The sequence below is a fragment of the Mirounga angustirostris genome, unplaced genomic scaffold (genome assembly GCF_029215605.1).
Source record: "Mirounga angustirostris isolate CCGP_5_RB_7025 unplaced genomic scaffold, mMirAng1.0.hap1 SCAF_8, whole genome shotgun sequence".
Classification (NCBI taxonomy): Eukaryota; Metazoa; Chordata; class Mammalia; order Carnivora; family Phocidae; genus Mirounga; species Mirounga angustirostris.
This window is the reverse complement of record NW_026991716.1, coordinates 92,398,537-92,413,164: the sequence shown is the minus strand read 5'-3', so window position 1 is coordinate 92,413,164 and position 14,628 is coordinate 92,398,537. Positions and strand designations below refer to the sequence as shown.

Here is a 14,628-nt window from a genome sequence, read left to right as displayed (position 1 = left end):
AGAGCCAACATAGAGGCTCAGTCTCATGACCCTGAGATCATGACCTGAACTGAAATCAAGAGTCAGATGCTTGGGCGCCTGGGTGGCTCAGTTGGTTAAGCGACTGCCTTCGGCTCAGGTCATGATCCCGGAATCCTGGGATCGAGTCCCACATCGGGCTCCCGGCTCAGCAGGGAGCCTGCTTCTTCCTCTGACCCTCCCCCCTCTCATGCTGTTTCTCTCTCTCTCTCTCTCTCTCTCTCAAATAAATAAATAAATAAAATCTTAAAAAAAAAAAGAGTCAGATGCTTAACCAACCCAGGGACCCCAATAATTGTTTAATATTGATTATATTTGAAATGATACTATTTTGGATATATTAGTTTAAATGGAATATTTTACCAAAATTAATTTTACCTTTTTAAAAAAACTTTTTTAATGTGGCTACTAGAAAATTGAAAATTTAAAATATGTGGCTTGCATTATATTTATGTTGGACATCACTGGCATAGAACTCCAAGGACACAAGAATTTCATGGAGTTTATGCAGCCCAGCATGCTGGAGAGAGTGGGTTATATCCTAGCAGCACCCTGTCACTTACTGGGGCATGCTATTGAAACAGAAAATAGTCTGTCACTTCTGGAAAAGAATGATTCATTCTTTTTGAAGAGGGGGGAAACTGCTGTATAATTTTTGCCCAGAGGTAAAATCTGCTTAGTCTTCTTACTTTTGGATGCTGCCTTCAGGGTTTAATTTGTTTCAAATTAAGAGCAGGTGGCAGATGCAATTAAAGGAAAAAACAATTGCAAATTAAGCATGATTTTTATTTTAAAAAATTTTTTAAAGATTTTATTTATTTATTTGACAGAGAGAGACACAGCAAGAGAGGGAACACAAGCAGGGGGAGTGGGAGAGGGAGAAGCAGGCTTCCCGCCGAGCAGGGAGCCCGACGCGGGGCTCGATCCCAGGACCCTGGAATCATGACCTGAGCCGAAGGCAGACGCTTAACGACTGAGCCACCCAGGCGCCCTTAAGCACGATTTTTAAAACTTATTTGCAATGACAGCTACACATTCAGGGAATAAATGCTAATTATTTTGAATTATTTGTTTACTCATTGTGTCATATGTGTGCCATTTACTGATTAATGCTTTACAACTTACGCTACATCCTTTATTGCTAATTAGTAAAGCTAAAATGTAGGGTGCCTGGTTGGCTCAGTCAGTAGACCGTGCGATTCTTGATCTCAGGGTTATGAGTTCAAGCCCCATGTTGAATATGGAGCCTACTTAAAAAAAAAAAAAAAGCTAAAATGCTGTGGCTGGTGATTCTGAGTTCCAGGAGACTCTTCAAACCATACCCCCTCTGAAAGATCGTGATTTCCCCCAGGTGTGTGCTCACATGTGACTCCCCAGGGAATTGCTGCTGATATGAATGTAGATTGTTATAACCCTCCAGTGTGCTGGGATGGAAAAAAGTAGGTGTTGAGAATAGCTAAAAGGTAATCAAGACGTTTGAGTGCCCTGGGTAGAGTAACTCATTGTTATGCCTTTAAACATGTTAGCTTAAAATATTTGTACCTTCCTGTAGAGAAGAGTTTGAGACATTTAGGGAAGAATGAGGAATTCTCTGTGGCAGCATCATCCTACATGTCCTCTATTATCTCAAGCAAATTAACCGGCAAAACAAAACAAACAAAACAGGTTAACAGTTTTGGTATTATTTCATTCAAGTACTTCCCCGAGTATCTATCAAATATTTCTTCAGGGCGCCTGGGTGGCTCAGTTGGTTAAGCGACTGCCTGCCTTCGGCTCAGGTCATGATCCTGGAGTCCCAGGATCGAGTCCCGCATCGGGCTCCCTGCTCAGCAGGGAGTCTGCTTCTCCCTCTGACCCTCCTCCCTCTCATGCTCTCTTTCATTCTCTCTCTCTCAAATAAATAAATAAAATCTTTAAAAAAAAAAAAAATTTCTTCAAACCACATACATAATTCGCCAGAGCAGAGGGTTTTAAATAAAACATTTTCTGGGGCACCTGGGTGGCTCCTGGGTGGCTCAGTCGGTTAAGCGTCCCACTGTTGATTTTGGCTCAGGTCATGATCTCAGGATCTTGAGATCGAGCCTCACATCCATGCTGGGTGTGGAGCCTGCTTAAGATTCTCTCTCCCACTACCCCTCCCCCCGCCCCAGCTCTCTCTCTCTCTCTGTCTCTCAAATAAATAAACCTAAAAAAAAAAGAGAATTCCAAATGGTTAATAAAGAGCTGAAAAAAAGTTTAATCTCACTGACAGTGAAAATGCAAATAAAAATGACATCTTTTTTCCAACAAAATTAAAAAATATCTTTTACACTATAATTCTCACATTTAGCAAAGGTTTGCGAATTAGGGACTCTCACTAGTGTTGTGAGTATAAATTTCTAGAGGACAATTTGGCAGTTTATTTTCAAGACCCAGCCTTCCACTTTTAGGAATATATCATAAGAAAATAACTGGAAATGAAAACAGAACACATGCATAAGGATGTTTATAATGTAATGTATAATAGAAATAAATGTCCAATTAGAATATTGTACAGTCATTATGAATAATGTTTTGAAGAATATATAATGACAAAAATTTGGTAAAACCTGCCAAAAACATGTTCTGAGATAACACAAATTCAGGTACAAAGTGATTGCATCTCATCCTCATCAGTTCCCTTTCTCTGCTGGGGTACACTAGAGTCCTTATCTTTTGGGGTGTGGGGAATGTAGGAGGACGAGGCTGGTCTGGGAAACAAGAGACATCCCTTCTTGGGAAGCAGGGAAGTGGAGTTTTGCTCCAGTGTTTTTGTACCTCCAAAAGATTCTAGAAATTGCCGTTGGCTATCCTGGAAGTCCTGTCAATCCCTGAACCCAGAATCGTCCCCATCAATATTTCAAGCAGACAGATGCCACGAGGTGCACCAAACTGAAGCCAGCACTTGGGTGGGTTTAGATTTGACTGGCCACCTGCACGGGTCATTCCAATCATTTCATTAACCTTATAGTGATGTGACTTCAAATTTTGTGGTTAAATTTTTTACTGTTTTCTACTGAGTGAAAAAAGCAAGATAGAAAATTTTATGCACATTTGCTCCTAATTCAGCAAAACAAATAAAGCAACTCTAAATATACAGATAGAAAAAGCAAAAATAAATTTACAAATTTATTCGTGGTTACTTCTGATTAGTGAGCTATGGGTAATTTTAATATTCTTTCTTTTAAATTCAAGTGTAATTAACAGTGTTATATTAGTTTCAGGTGTACAATATAATATTCTTTATTATACTTTTCTGCATTTTTCAAATTTTTTCTACATTGGACACATTACTTTTAAAATCTGAAGAAATACTTATAAAAGAATATTGAGAGGAGGGCACCTGACTAGCTTAGTCAGTAGAGCACGTGACTGCTGATCTCTGGGTTGTAAGTTCGAGCCTCTCACTGGGTGTAGCGATTACTTAAAAATAAAATCTTAAAAAAAATTTTGAAAGGAACTTTTTTTTAAACTCAAAGATCTACATACAAATATATGGCTCTCAATAGAGAAATCGCTCTTCAATCTAGCTAATTAAATTCATCTGGTTTTATTTTAACGGCTGACTATTACAGAATGCGGCTTCCTTGGAGTGACATCTTAAGACTATTGGATAAGATGTAAGCAGCATCTGCTTTAGATATTGTTCAGTGGAATCTTGAACAACTGCGTTGACAGATTCAGAAAGGATTTCACAAAGTCTGAAAATGTGGTCCCTGTTCCAGGTTTAGTGTAACATTTCATTAAACTACCATTGTATTATATGTTACAACATTCTTTTGGTTAATAAAAATCTTTAATCCAGTCATCCTGGCCACTTAAAACTTTAGTCATCTCTTGGCGCATAAGGGACCCTCTTGCTTTAAACCTAACAGAAAGTGAAAAACCTGGAAAAACAAAGAGACGTGGAAATAAGACTGAAAGTCATCTGGGTATGAAAAATGCACATAACCTTCCCACTCTTTCAATTGCATTATTTCCATGCAAAGGACCATTTCGGGTCCACATGCAAATGGCAAATGATGTATAGCACTTTTGTGGGCTAGAGATTCTTTTCTGTGAGGCGGAAGTGAGGTTTCAATTATTTACACTAGAATTTAATGACCCTATTAGGCCTTGACTCCGCCTCCTAGCCAGGAGTGGAAGGGGATCTTAAAAAGATCCCTCAAAGGGAATGAGCCCACCCAGCTCAGGCCTTCCTCGGGGAAAAGCGAGGCCAACCCCAAGCTTTTCTTCCTCCCCAACTGGATGCTCTGCAGGGAGAATAAAATGAGGAAGCTGAAGCTTTGCCTGGGGATTTTTCATTATTTTTTTCTACAGCTCAGTTCTTAATTTTTCTTCGTTTTTCCTGGGAGTTTTTTGCCTGTGTCATCTGGACCTGAGAGAACTGGTCTCACTTGTCATGGGATGGATGAAATGAGGTAATACTATAATTTCTGTTAAAGAGCCTGTGAATGATGGAAGGAGGGCTCCTGAGGAGGGGGAGGGGCATCCCGAGGCCCCTGGGGCTGGAGAAGGTGGGCTTTCTACTCCCTTGTTATGTGGGAGTCCAGGAGGGAAGGCCCCAGAATGTGCTGGGTTATTAATTTATTTAAATGACTTTACCTATTTGTGAATGAATGATACAAAATTCAAAAAGTGCAAACCAGTATGTAATGAAAAATGGGTCTTACTTTTCTGCCCTGGCCAGCCAGTTCCCCTCCTTGGCGGCAAGCACTGCTATCAATTTCTTGTGTATCTCTATGGAAATACTCTTTTTCTGTCTAGTTTTGTTTTGCTTTGTTTTGTTTTTAAACACAGATAATATACTGTACATACTGTTCTGTACTTTTTTTCATTTAAGAATTTATCTTGGAGATTTTTCTTTGTAGTACTTGTAATGCTCTTTTTCTCTTTTAAATGACATAATATTTCATGATAAGGATATGCTATCATTTCTACAGCTGGGCTTTGGCCTTTGGATAATTAGTTGATTTCCAATCCTTTGTGGTTATAAACAGTGCTGCAACAGATCTTTGAACACATATCCTTTTGCATTTCTGCAAATACATGTGTAGGCTAAATTCATAAAATTAGAATTGTTAGGTCTAAGGGGACATGTATTTTTAATACTGATAGATGTCAAATTCCTTTCCATAATCCCATCAGCATTGATGATAGGGCCTGATTTCTCACATCCTTGCCAACACAATGGAGACACTGAATTTAAATTCTGGCCAAAGAGATTAAGAGTTGCTTCCTTTTTTTTTTTTTTTTTCCATTTCCTTAAGGAAAAAATCCCCGGATGCTAGGGGTAGGCATCCTACTACCCAATTTGCAACTGAAAATGCACAGATGCAATTCTGTGCAAACAATTCTTTCACTTTACATTTGTTTTCTTATTTGGATGGAGCTTAAGACCTGAGAGAATTTCTTTGAGAGAGTCTAGAGGGAAAAAAGAACTAAAAGTTAAAGAAGTTCATTGTGGTTTATTAGCTTTATAGGGCTTCAAAAATTCAGGGCTTTTAAAATCAGCACAAAGGAGTTTTTATTGTTTGACAGTTAGAGCTGAGGGGGGTCCTTATGGCCAGCAGGGGGCAGCATGTCCCCACAGAGTCAGGCTGAGCCTCCATCAGCCGACTGAGCGAGCTCCAGCACGGGACTTAGAACCCATTCAGTCAGAAGCACTAATTCACTTTTTTACCTTCACTGTCAACTCACTGTTGAAAACAGGCTGGAGTTCCTGAGTACAGAACAAGGCTTAGCTAAAAAATCAGGATAAATTAAAATGTTAAATGCCAGCCAAATCTAGGGTAGCATGAAATAAGGGGGAAGAATACTGTGAACATAAATAAGCATAGCACCATATTGTAAGATAGAATTTAAATGAAATATTTGATTATCCCAGCCACCACTTCTGGTATAAAGCACAGAAGGACTATCCTTTATTGGATTAATATATTTCATATCCATTTTTCTGAGAAATGCTGAAAATGTCAAATAATATCTTCTGTTCCCCTAGAAATAGGATTAATTAGTTCACCTTAAAAAGCAAATTAACCTGCTCCCTTAATATGAGTCCATTCAACCAGCAAATACGGATTGAATGCTAGGTGCAGAGGATATGAGGTAGAGAAGACATGGTCTCCGCTCTTGCTGGCAAAGCAAACACCTGGGACCTGGGTCAGGAAGCTGTGGTTGGTTCTAGCTTTAGGTGAGGCACCGTAACTGGCTATGTGGCCTTAGGCAAGTTACTTAACTTCTCTGTGCCTCAGAAATGTAAATGAAACTAATGCCCTGACCTCAGTAACCTCATAGGTGCACATAGAAAATGCCACATGCAAAGATGCTTGAAAAAAAGAGCAAGGGCTATACAAAGGAAATATTTATAAACCCACACGATAATGAATATGCCCTATAGCAATTGAAGCGGCAGCTTAGTGAGTATTGTGTGCTGGGCACTCTGCTAAACATACACATTATCTCAGTTAAGCTCATACTCCTGTGAGGTGGGTATCATTTGCCAGGTCAGGAATTCATGGTGTAGGGAGGTTGGGAAGCTCACCCGAAGTCAGACTGGTCAAGAGTGGTGAGACAGGATCAAATCCAGGTCTGACTCCGGACTCTACTGTAAGGCACGCCTGTCTGGCTCTTTACCATTCCTCACAGTTCTGCTCTTAGAAATTGTAGGTATTGCTCCCTTAATTGTACTCATAAGAGAACTAGCATCAAAAAGTTAGGTCACATGCCGTCTCATGAAAAAAATATTAAAATATAAAGTTATGACTTTCCACAAATAGCTCAACTTATTGAATCAACTGGTTTCAAGATCATTTCGTGAAATAATTTCTCTGTAAAAATGGAAAGGAGGGGCGCCTGGCTGGCTCAATCTGTAGAAATAGTCTCTCGATCCCAGGTGGTGAATTCAAGCTCCACACTGGGTGTGGAGCCTACTTTAAAAAAAAAAAAAAAAGGAAATTGGACGTGTGTCCTAGGAAAAATTCTAGGAGAAGTGATGAGATTCACAATTTAGTAGCATGAGCTAGGGAAAAGCAGACAAATAACTACAGGAAACCAGGAACAGAATAAATATGAAATAAAAATCATCAACAAAAAGAATCCCAGAGGAAAGGTTCAGGCAGATTTCTTGAGTTTCCTGCCATATAGGAAATCGGGTGTGGTGGGGATTTGTAAAGAGGACTTTTCAGGAGGGCTAAGCCTCCAGGGTACAGAACTGCCAAAGCCCTGGGCCACACCCCCTGTAGGATGCCCAGGGGAACTGCTAGGCAGATGTGAAAGGCCTTGCTTTGTGAATTACGCAGTCTCATTAGCTGGTGATGAAGTGGCTCACAAAGCAGAGATCCCAGGTGCCTGGCCAATTTGGGGTACTATTTGATGCTTGTTATTTCTTTTACAAATCACACAGCTGCAAAGAAGGTAAGTACTTTTCGGTTCCTGGGACCTTCCGTGCAAGAGCAAATAGCACCTGAGAGCTCCCAGGGTAAGACAGGCACTGGTCTAACACTTCATCCACAATAACTCTTTAATAACTAACTAATAATGGTTCTATTATCTCCATTTTACAGATGAAGAAACTGCCACTTTCCCTGGTACAATCAGGATTTGAACCCAGGCAGTCTGACTCTAGAGTCTGTATTCTTAATCATTCCATTAGTCCATCTCCTTAAATTAATAACAAAGAGGAGGGAGAAGACAGAGGGGGAGGAGGAATAGGAAAAAAAAAAAAAATGAAGGACACCATAAATGGATCCTATGAATACCACCGTTTAGTTCAATAAGCAGCTTCTGGAGAACCTGCTTTGAACCCTGCCTTGGAACTAGGCACTCCTAAGCCACAGTCTATTCACACCCTGCAAGAGGAGTGGAGAAGCTGAACAGGTTATTTCTATACAATGTGATAACACTGTTTAACGGGGAAGTCCACTGGTGCACGACAGAAATTCCTGTGTTCCCAAGCACATACCGAACGTGGAAAGTTACTGAGTTAAAGGTACAGACTAATTCAGTCAAAGACCCACTATTGTGGAGTCTATTGTCACTCTGCTTCTATAAAACTAAGCTTGTTTTTACAAGACTGTTCTCGAAAAGTGAAATTTAAACAAATTCACAACCCTACTAGGTTTGGTCTCTGTTGTTTCCTTTAGAGACCGCAAAACAGTCAGGCAAACGTTAAATACAAGGATTAAATCCTGTAATAAAAAAATTAAACCGAAAATATTCCCCTGGTAAAATTGTTTCTACTTTTGCTGTATGCTTTGAAGTTTCTGCAATAGAATGGTTGGAAAATATTTTCCACTAAAATCTGCAGAATGATGACTAATCTCCTATTTGCGCCAGTTCGTTAAATTGCCTAATGGCAGCTACGTAAAAGTAAATGCATGTCCCAAAAGCTTTTGCTTTAAACGAATGACGAGCAAGTGCTCTCCTACAGACCAAAGAAGTGTGTCCCCAGGAATTCCAGAGGGGCAGTGAATTCTAATGCGACCGCCTGAGAGGTTCCTGGTCCCTGCGTAGGGCCTGGGAGCAAAGCCGCGTGGGGGAAGGCCAGCACGCTTTTAGGGCTGGAGGGGGTGGGTCACCCCTCGGGGTGGGCTGTCGCCTGCTCGCCCCCGTCCGCCCGCCACCGCAGAGAGGAGCGCCAGGGCCGAAACCCAGTGGTTCGCGGCGTCCGGGCAGCGAGTCAGCGCCCAGCGGGCGGCTCCCCAACTCTCTGGAGGATGCGAACCCGGGATGCGCCCCAGAGCTCACACAGCGTGGCCGACTCAGGAGCTCCAAAAACAAAGCGAGGGGCTGGGCGGGCGCGGCGGGCACGAGGCCGAGCACACGCCTCCGAGTCCGGGCGCCGCCGGCGAGCCCGGCCGACCAGCCCGGGTACCCAGAACGCCCCACAGCCCCCCTTCCTCTGCTGCGGGGATCTGAGAAACCCCAAGCCGAGGGAGCCCCCCGCCCCCGGCGCCGGGACTAGAGGCTGCTCGCCGCGCGGGAGCCTCAGACTTTTCTCTCGGGGGGGGGTGTGTGTGTTTGTGGGGTAAGATGGCAGGTCCGGGGAAACAAAGGAAACTTGGGCCCGGCCCCGGGAGCGGCGTGTGTGGTTCGCGAGTTCGCCCCGGGTCCTGTGTGGGAGTCGCCGGGCGCCTGTGCCAGCCTGCACGCAGTCGGCTCGGGGAAACACAAAGCAGCACGCCAGCGGCCGGCGGCGCCCTGCCGCCCACCTGCCGCGGCCCGGCCGCCCCGGGGTCTCCCGGGCGTCGGCGGAGGGAGGGGGCGCCCGGGAGCCCGCCGGGGGAGGGGGCGGGGAGGGCGGGGAGGCGGCCGGCGGGCGCGCGCGGGGGGGCGGGGGCGGCGGAGGAGGGGAGCGCGGGTGGGCGGGCGGCGTCACGTCACGGCTATTGTGGCTGTCCCGGTATATAAGGTCCCGCCGGCCGGCCGCGCTCCCCACCTTGCCTGCGCCCGCCCGGAGCCACCGGTTCTCCACTCACCCCGCATCCAGTGAGACGCGCCGCGCACCGACGCCGACGGAGCGGACATGGGCAGAGCGATGGTGGCCAGGCTCGGACTGGGGCTGCTGCTTCTGGCGCTGCTCCTACCCACGCAGGTGAGGCCCTGGCGCCCGCGGGGCTCGGGGGCCGCGCCTGAGGGGGGGCGGAGCCGCCCCCAGGGGACCGACCTGCGCCCCCAGCGCGGGCCGCGGACTAGGGCGCAGAGAGAGAATCCCGCGTAATCCGGCCTGGGGGAGGGCAGCGTGGAACCCACTTTCCGCTCCTTGGGGGCTGCCCCCACCCTCCCGCGGCCCCGGGAACAATGCACCTCCGCGCGTGGGCCGGGAGGCCCCTGCCCTGCCCCAAGTCCCACGCAGCTGCTTCCCAGGCCGACTGGCGCCCACCACCCGCTTTCTCCCAGAGGTCCGAGGCACTGGAGGGGAAGAGAATGTGTCTTTCCCACCTCTGGAGCGCCCAGAGACCTCGGGCTGTTCCGGGAGGGCATCCCGCTTCCCTCCAGGACTGTCTTCGCGCCCCCCGCGCACCACACAAAGAGGGGACGATCCCCTTCGGGGCGCCGCTCTCACCCATCGTCCCCTCAGCTGGTTCGGGGATCCCGGGGAAGCCCTGCTTTTCAGGCCCTGTTAACCCACCCCAGTCCCGCGTGGTTCCCGGCTGAAGCCAGGGCGGGGACCCACTCCTGACCCTGCGCTCTCCCGGGTACGACCTCACATTACACGTCCATTTCTTGTCACCTCGGAACCCCGTGGTAGCTTGCAGCGGCTACCTCTGGGCAGGCGGCGGGTGGGACGTTGCCGTCCCGAGTCCCCGCCAGGCTTTGTCCCGGTCGCCGCCGCCGCCCCCTCCCCAGACTCTCTATCCCGGGAACCGACCTCGCGTCAGCGCGCTTAGCGAGGACTGAGCGGCCCCGCAGGTGGGTGTGCGGCGTCCTCGATGGAGGCTGGGGGCTGAGCCTGGGAGACCCGAGCGGGGTGGGGGGCGCTGGGGGCGGGAAGGGTCAATTTTCTCCAGCAACTCGCTCTCGGAGGGCAGGGGTGGGAACGTGGGGCTCCCCACCTCTTTCAACTGGGGCTTAATGAGGGGTGTCTCCTGAGCTTTTCCTCCGAGAAGTTGGGTGCCACGGGTCTTTGGTCCCCAGACAGCCGCCGTGCTCACCTGGGAGCGCAGCCCGAGAGAGGAGCGCTCCTCCGCTTCCCCTCCGCGGGCCGGGTAACTGTACCCTATTGTTGTCTTGCGGGTCGGCTGCGCTCCCGAGCCTTTCACAATTCTTCTGTGGGGGAGGGGCGCGGCCGCAGGAAACGTACTGATCTCCCCCCACCCGCACCCCATCTCCTTTCCGACCAGATTTTTCCCCCCAGAAATTTCAAGAGGGAGGTTTTAGTTAAGCAGATCTAGTTTGGTAGGGAAAATTTTGTTTAATGTCAATTTCATATATTAACATTAGTTTCTTTTGTTGGTGTAGAGGACCTTTAGATTCTCCTATTGGTGCACTAGACTCTGACAAAGGTCACCTGCTGCACTCACTGTAAGGTCTTTGTATACCTGAGAACAGATAACCCTTAAGGCATCCCAGACCAGGTATTGTCCCAGAGCCCTGGTTTAAATAATTTCCCATATTATTAATGCTTTCCTTTTAGTGGGAGTGCTATTCCTCGATAGGACAAGCTGAATGTGGCACACAGTAGGTGCCCAGTAAGCATCTTTGACTTGATCGAGATGTTTTTTATTTTGTGTTGGATTTATCCATTTCAAGTCCATATTTGCTTAATGATGGGTTTTACAACAAAGGGAGCTGATGTTGATATAGAACAGATTTATCTTTGGATCATCGGCAGAGAAGTGTATGTGTGGCCCAGACCTGCTTGGTGCCACATCCTCCTTCCTGTCTGTAATCAGAAGCCCTCGTAAACCCTCCCTCGCAGTGAGAGCTGAAATCTCCCATCTGCCTTTGTTCTGTGACAAAGGAGAGATTATCACGTGCCCCGCTGGACTGTGCATTTTGTGACTTGAAAAATCAGGGTGGTGAATGATGCCACTCAGGCTTCGGGACACTAGGGGAACCTTGGTTCTTGGCCACAGCATTGGACTTAATGACCAGGCAGGGAGGCTGCTGCCGGTGAAAACACCAAACCTTCTTGGTGTCTTTTGTGAAGTCATTCTGACGACGTGACGTTTGGGGGAGAAGTCATTTTGCTTCAAGGAAAGGGCTCATATTTTTCAATTTAAAACCAATATTGTGGCCACTTTTGAGAAGATATATATATCTATATAATTTCAAGATTTCAAGGGAGCAGATATATATCCCATGTCCCCTTAAGTTAAATCCAGGGCTGTGTTAAATGGGTATGGGACAGTTGCCTAGCAAATCCAAGATAGACAGTTTTACAAATTTACAAATTTTACAATATTTTAGAATCCAAGTTATTCATGCAACTTTCAAATCTTCCCCTTCCTGGGAGAGTAGAGTAAATCTTTTTGCAATGTCAGTAAGTCAATATAGTCACAAAAACTAGATTAGTTAACTTGGTCCTTTGTTTCTTCAAAGAGAATTAAAAATAGAATCACACTCTTGGAAGTTAATAGTTATTGAGGAACGTTTTTGGTTGGTGCTACTTGCAGTCATTTAGGCATCTGTAGGTAGTTTGTGTTGAAAGTAAAAGAATGATCTTAGTGGGACTAAGCAAGAATTCAGAATTAAATAACAGGTGAGGAAATAATGGGAGAAGAGCAATCTAAGAATATATCCTTTATCTAATTGCATATTAAGTGTACATAGAGGCAGCTGTGACATGTGGAAATTTACCAGTATAACTTTTTATATATTTTAGATTTATTCAAATCAAACAGCTGTTGTAACACTTTCAAGTAACTCCTCCTCCCAGAGTACCTCAACTGCCCCAAATCCAGCTAATACCACCACCACACCATCTGGCGGAGCTCTGCAATCATCAGCCAGTCTCTTCGTGATCTCGTTCTCCCTTCTACATCTCTACTGTTAAAAGACTCAGGCCAAGAAACATCTATACTTCCCCATCTTCTAAACCCAATCCAAAAGGCATCAGACATCCGGCGTGACAAGGAAAAAACAGGTCTTCATTGAATCTGCTAATTCCACACCTTATTTTATTGACAAAGAAAATGTTGAGGATCCCAAATTTGATTGGTTTGAAGAACATGTGAAGGGTTTGACTAGATGATGAATGTCTATTAAATCTACTGGAGTTTCATGTACAAGATGAAGAGACAGCATCCAAGATTAGTTTTAAGAGATAATTTCTTTAAATGTGGCCTAGGAAGTATGGACATGTAAAATCCTACCTTGAAAATGAGAATAGATTTTATCTTACCTAGATGTGAAAGATGGGATGTGAACAGATTCAGTTTTCATTTGGTTCATTAAATCTTTAAGGCCATAAAACAGTTAATACAAAAAGCTTCCATGATTCTATTTATATGTACATTAGGAGGAACTTCCAGGTGTTACTGTAAATCCTCAATGCATTGTTTCAGCAGTACTAACTTAATGCCTGTGTACTCTAGATAAGTTTTACCTTGTTAAGCTATCACTGTTTCTTGGGAACTGAACTCTTCCTCTGAGGCTTTGGATTTGACATTGCATTTGATTTTTTTTATATAGTAATTGACATGTGCCAGGGCAATGATGGATTGGAATCTACCCCCGATTGAAGCATAATGAGTAAATTTTGCTTATGTACTGATTACTTACTCCTATTCAACAAGAGTGCCAGATTCATTTAGCTAAACTGATTCCAAAAGAGTAGAAGATCATTGACCTCTGCTAATTTCAAAATGCTTTTTATTTCTGCATATGTTGAATACTTTTTATAATTTAAAAGATCTGTTTTGAAGGTAAAATTGACAAATCTTGAAATTAAAAAGGCAAAATATGTGCAGGAGCCAAAACTGTAAATCAGGTATTTGGGAAGTGAAGACTGGAAGCTTACGTTAAATTCGGAAAAACTTTTATACTCTTTCTGTAAATACTTTTTTTTTTTTTTTAACTCTGAACCAGAATAGCCACATTTGGAACACTTTCTGTTAGTCAATATTTTTAGATAGTTAGAACCTGGTCCTAAGCCTAAAGTGGGCTTGATTCTGGAAAGTAAATCTTTTTACAACTGCCTCGATGCACAGAAAGCTTTTTTAAAATAGACACTCTAAGGTCTTTTGTTCGCATGGTCACACACTGATGCTTAGATGTTCCAGTATCTAATATGGCCACAGTAGTCTTGATAACTAAAGTCCTTTTTTCCCATCTTTAGGAACCTACACCAGAACAACCATATCCAACAGATCTCAAGCTACTGTGTGTGTGAATGAACATTCCATTTTGTTCCATACCTGAATGCTGTACATCTATTTTGGATTGTATATTGTGTTTGTGTATTTATGCTTTGATTCATAGTAACTTCTCATGTTATGGAATTGATTTGCATTGAACACAAACTGTAAATAAAAAGAAATGGCTGAAAGAGCAATCTATTGAATTTTAAGTTTTTTTTTTTTTTTTTAGAGGAGGGGAGGGGCAGAGGGGGAGAGAGAATCTTAAGCAGGCTCCACATCCACCCCAGAGCCCAGTGGGGGCTCCATCTCACGACCCTGAGATCATGACCTGGGCTGAAACCAAGAGTTAAACGCTTAACCAACTGAGCCACCCAGGTGCCCCTATTGAATTTTAAGTTTTTCTGATGCAGCAAATAGTTTGTGGATTATCATGGTTAAAGGAGTCTATTTAAGCTATTAAGAATATATCAGTATTTTCCTATTAACCAGAACATTATAGTTGAGCTGTTTTGCATTGCTAACTAGCAGGAGGTTTTGACTAAAGAATCTGAAAGTGGTCATCTTAAAGCTCCTAAGGAAGGTTGTATACTACCCTAGTTATTCAACAAATATTGGGTGGCAGCTATGTTCCAGGGTACTGAAGATGGAATGCTGAACTTGCTGGGCAAGTTACTTTGGGAAAGAGTATGTATATGATGACAGAGAAGCAGTATGTTGTCAGTGCTGTGAGGCCAGGGTGATAAGTCATGGGCTCTGGGCTGCGTCATTATGGGTGGTCTTGGGCACT

At 44.5% G+C, this 14,628-nt stretch overlaps 1 long non-coding RNA gene across 1 annotated transcript; it reads left to right on the top strand.

The window, feature by feature from the left end:
* Positions 1-9,420: 9,420 nt before the first annotated feature.
* Positions 9,421-14,035, top strand: LOC123837064 (uncharacterized). The gene is made up of 2 exons (XR_006789144.2): positions 9,421-9,631; positions 12,365-14,035. It is a non-coding gene; the product is annotated as an uncharacterized LOC123837064 (long non-coding RNA).
* Positions 14,036-14,628: the final 593 nt, after the last annotated feature.